This window comes from Carassius gibelio, chromosome A1 (genome assembly GCF_023724105.1).
Source record: "Carassius gibelio isolate Cgi1373 ecotype wild population from Czech Republic chromosome A1, carGib1.2-hapl.c, whole genome shotgun sequence".
NCBI classification, from domain to species: domain Eukaryota; kingdom Metazoa; phylum Chordata; class Actinopteri; order Cypriniformes; family Cyprinidae; genus Carassius; species Carassius gibelio.
Window position 1 is genome coordinate 4,662,112 of NC_068371.1, and position 5,732 is coordinate 4,667,843.

Below are 5,732 nucleotides of genomic sequence, written 5' to 3' on the forward strand. Positions count from 1 at the left end.
GCAACATGTTAAATTGTTTTAATGACACTATGAAAATGTGCAATGATGAGGACTGAAAAATAGCTTACATTTAATAATTCAACAGACACGTTGTCCAGTATTTCTAAATATCTAAATATTTTGTAGACAGCATTGTTATTAAATACAAAGAAATTTGTCAATTTTGTAAAAGTCTCTCTAGATTTTTTGTTGTTGTTGTTAATTTACCTTAGATTTTACATTTACATTTCTGCTATGTCATAAATTTCAAGTTATGCCAAAATACCAGTTTCTGCAATCAAATGTCAGAGATTTCAATATTTAAAATATAGCTGCAAGCAGCGATGTCGGGCTCAAGCCATCAGTGCAACGCCACCCCGGTGGCATCAGGATAACTGTGCCCAGCGGGCATAAGCATTTACAGTAACCCTCTGACAATCAGTTTTAAGGGATGCGGCAGTTAAAGGGTTAATCCGACCAATCTAGACTTTGAAATCACATACACAGAACAATATATATAACTTTAGTAACACTTTATATTTATAAAAAATGTATAAGGTGTGCATTGTAGCTGACACCTATATGAACACATTACAATTGCTTTGTGACTGCAAGTCTTTCTTCTCAAATGCTATTGAGCTTCAAATTTGCATTTGAGCCCATGTGAAAAAGTTGCATAATTTACATATGACTTACAGTTTGTTGTAATAAATATCAAACATTCAATTTAATTGTGCATTATAGCTGTCACCTAGATGAACAATTACAGTTGTTTTTATGACTGTAAGTCATTCTCTTCAAATGCTACTGACGTTAGAAAAGTGTATAACAATATCACATGTAACTTTAGAGACCGGCCCTAAATTTGAGACTCTAGAAAGTCCAATGTCAAGACAACTTTATGCCTGTTTTATTTTCTTTAGTTTTCTTTTCTCTGTGCCAGACTGCTGATGTCCTATACCCAGGCATAGATGTCCATCCATCAATTACGAACATTCAGCCGCAAACATGAGGTGTGAGCGGTCGTGAGCGCGAATGGGAGAATGGCGCATGTTTTTTTTTTTGTTTTTTTTTTGAGCAACTGGGATGGTGCCCCCTCTGGGAGTTGGTGCCCTACGAAGACTGCATACTATGTTATACTGCATAATGTTAACAAATTAGACATTATTTTACAGTGTTACCAAATCCTTAAATAATTTATTAGTGTTTTGTAATGATTTTAATGACCTATAAGCATTTGTGAAATAGTTTTGCTTGCATTTGAAGCTTTATCTGTCAGTTGAAGAGTTTTACTGTTACATCCATGAGATTAATACATGTCATGTCACGTCACAGGTTGTCATAGGTCAGTATCAAATGAGTTTGAAATTATTATTTGCAGCACAAATTAGGGTTCTTAGGATGTTTTTAAATCCCTAAAACTGTCAGAAAAGGATAAGGCCTAAGAGATTTCTTAACCTGTAATGAAAGGAAAAAACACCACCATTAGCAACAACAAAAACAATAACAATAATAAAAATACAATTTTTTTTTCCTGATTATTAAAGGGATGATTAGGTCTCTCTCTCTCTCTCTCTGCCAGACAGCCCCTCCCTACAGTCCACACACACTGTCACAGTCACCAACCCCCTCACACTCCCCCTCCCTCTCCCCCTCCCTTCCCTCACACAGACAGGGTGGCCAGAGTGAGATCATGTCAGTTGAGAAGTCTGACAGTTTTTTAATTTTCTTTTATCCATACAGTGTTGTAAAGTCGTGAAACTATGCATATTTCCTCAGAATGATTTGATCTTTGTATAAAAAAATGCTTCGAAGTGTTTGGAAGCTGCAATTTAAACATACAAGACAATTAATGTTTCCCTTTTTACTGTCATTTCAAAAATTCACCACGACAAAACCGTTCAAGCTAACCAAAATCCGTTCGCAATTTAAGTTCCTCAATGGTTTTTCTTCATGTAGACAAAGTTTGGTGTGTATAGTGTACTTCCCCTGTGAGGAGTATGCATTAATTCACAACTGTAAAATCTCAAAAATACACATTCAAATCAAATTAGCCGACTTCCTGTTGATCGTAGCTTATGACTGTGAATTAGAAAGTTGTCCGTCTTGATTAGAACAATTTATGTACCAAGTTTTGTGTCTGTAGCTAAAACTAACCCCCCCACTTTTGACAAAAGGTGGCGCTATAGCGTGCCTCCTTCACGCCCTTTTAAAAGCTTTTGCCATTGTCTAGCTATCAATAATACCGATATGTATTTTGAGTTTCATGTAAGTCTGAGCTTGTTGTCTGCCTCAAACTCACCATAACAGAACATTCAAGTTTGACACGTTGCCATGGCAACGCCATATTAGATATCAATATCCCCACAACAGATTTACATCGGCCGTGTTTTGTCATTATTCTGATGAAGTTTTAAGGAAATCGAGTAAAAATAAGATGCTAAATTCAAAACATTTTGAAAATGACTCACTTCCTGCTGCCAGTTGGTGGCGCTATAACGTTGACTCTTAATAGTCACATATATACGATCTGTATCATACAACGAACAAACCAATGAAGTTTGATCAAATTCAGGAAATGTATGTGGACGTTATTAGACATTTCCTGTTTCTCATTTCTCGCCATAATTTCAACGCCTCACCACGGGCAAACCGTTCGAGATATCAAAAATCCCCTCGCAATTTTTCATCCCCAATGTCTTGAGATCATGTTCACCGAGTTTCGTGACGAACGGGTTGAAAACCTCAGAGGAGTATTTCAAATTCCAGAGCATGCTTTTTTTAAACAGCCCTGAATAGTTGACTTGCTGTTGGGCGGAGCCTAAGACATAAAGTGTGAAAGTTGTTCGGCTTAATGAGATCTATAAGTGTACCGAGTTTCATATAAATACATGCAAGTGTGTGTGAGCTATGGTTCAAGATTTCTGAAGGTGTTCCAGGGGGCGCTGTAGAGTCCCTGTGCCACGCCCGGGTCCCAGCCTCTGCAGCGTCCTGATGGCCGCAGATTCCAATGTGTGTGCCAATTTTCAAGAGTTTTTGAGCATGTTAAGGCTCCTAAAAACCCCCGGAAGGTTTAATAAAAAATAAAAAAAATAATAATAAGAAGAATAATCCTTAGAAGAACAATAGGGCTCTTCGCCCCTTCGGGCTTGAGCCCTAAATATTAAAACATTCTCCTGCCAAAGAAATTAATACTATTAAATATCAAAGATACATTTAGTTGATCAAAATTGAAAGTAAGGACATTTATAATGTTACAATAATGTGTCTTTCTTTCTTTATTTATGTTAAACTGTGTTGTAATGTGAATTTGGGAACTGTATGAAATAATAAACATTACAATATTGTATATTTAAGATTTGTCTTATTTTTATTAAAAATAGTTGCTGTTCTTTTAAACTTTTTTTTATTTTTTATCAAATACCCCCCCCCCCCCCCCCAAAAAAAAACACAAGCGTTTTTCAACTGTGGTAAGTAACAACTGTTTCTTGTGCACTAATCAGCATAAATCTTTGGCATCACAGAAATAAATGTAAAATGTGCTAGTATTTTACAAAATTATAGATTTCATTGTATTTTTATTGTAATAAATGCAGCCTTGCTGAACCAGAGATTTCTTTTCAAAAAATGTTAAAAACACTTACTGACCACCAATTTGAAAGTAAATGCAACTTGAATGAAAACTCCATTAAGCTTGGGCCACTTAAGCACAACCTCAGAGCAATAATATACATTTCTGGGTGTGTGTGTGTGTTTTGGGTTGAGGGGGTTGTGCATGTATGTTTTGGGCCTGCAAATTACCTATTGTGTGTATGTTTTTGGGTTGCATGTTAATGTGTGTGTGTGTGTTTGAGAGAGCGTGTGTGACTGTACTCCCCCTCTTCAGACAGGACTGTGATTGGCTTTAAACAGATTAACATTCTAACGGTCAGAGTCTCAAATCCACCCGGTAACAAAGAACAAAAACTGCTCATTAAAGCATGCTGACCCTACCGCATGTTCCCTCTTTTTCCTATGAATATTTCTTTTATTTTTCTCTCCACCTGGCCTTTATGTTCAGATGAGTATATATTTAGTCTCACATTTATATCTTACTTATCATTTTGTTTCAGCTGCAGCATGCCTACACATTCGGCTTAAGATAACTGTTTGACTGTATTAATTTATTTTTGTAATGCAACTTTCAACTTCCCCCTCATATTACAGTAAATTACTAATACCAATACTAGACTAACATGTCATTTGTTTATATACATATGTGTATATATTATTATTATTTTATTATTATTCACTTTGAGGCTGGAAAAGGCTTTCATAGCAATATCATAAAAAAAATATAATAATATAATAAACATTCTTGGTCTAGTTCATGTTGATTTTTGCTGTGTCACTTCAGTGCATAATGACTCTGCAACCAGAGATGAGGAATGTGATTTTGTTCACTCCTACTGCTTTACCTACAGGTATGTGCAATTCACCTGCAAGTCATGCACAGCATTGAGGAAGTGTTTCTGATCTCTCTCTCTCTCTCTCTCTCTCTCTCTCTGTCTGTCTTGTTTTCTCTTTGCATTGTCTCTCTGTTGAGCAAGAAGAAGGTGTGTTGAATGCATTGATTGTATGAAAGGTGTTTCTGTGTGTGAGAATAAATAGAATAAACTCTTCTCAGAGACTTGTATTTCACACATGGTGGTTGGTTCATTTATTTTTGTTTACAGTCAAGTTTAGGGAATCTATGGTTTATTGAACCATTTTAATTATTAATTAGTGATTATGGTTATTAGATGAATAATTTGTTTGCCTGGGAAGATGATGGCATATATAAGTGAAAGGGGCAGTTCACCAAAAAATGAAACTTCTCAAGTTGTTTTAATTCTGTACACTGAAAAATAAAGAAGAAATCTTTTATCTTTGTCTTTTAATAAAAAACAAAGAAATGGTACACTTTGAACTAGACACTGAATATGAAATTTTGAAAAAGAAAGACTGAAATATTGTTTTCTTGTTGAAGCATACTCCGATAATCTTAGATTTACAAAGACTAAAAGATGGAAAGATGTTTCCATGTTTCGCAAGTTCAGAAGTATCGATTTTTATTGAAAGGTAAATAAATAATTAAATATTCATATTTGAAGTATAATATATATATATATATATATATATATATATATATATATATATATATATATATATATATATATATATATATTTAATATTTACCTTTATTACTACAAGTGCATGTAACAACTATGTCACAATAAAATTAAGTGTTATCTGCAAGTTAATGAGAAATGAGAATTTATCTTTGTTAAATTAAAGTGTTATTGTTATGTATAAGTTATTTTATTTATTTCTAACAAATTTATTGTGGACATGACCATTTAAAAAAACTGAATTCATTAAATTTGAAATGCACACACACACACACCAGCTAGAGGTCAGTAAACTGGTGAAATTGTTATTTTGGAGACAATTTCATTCAAACATTCCCAGAGGTCTATGAGGAACAGAGTATGTGTTCATCTTTGTGTCACTTTGAAGTCTTTATTGCATAAATCAGAGAAACTCAATGGGATGGTAAGCTCTGATATTTGTAAGGTGTGTGTGTGTGTGTGTGTGTGTGTGTGTGTGGAATGCTGCTCTGGCCTCTCTCCAGGTTTCCAGGTTAAGGGAGGGATAGCGTTTCCAATCCGAGAGGCTGGAAGGATTCTGGTTTGGTGAGTTTCTGAGAGGCAAACACACACACACACACACAT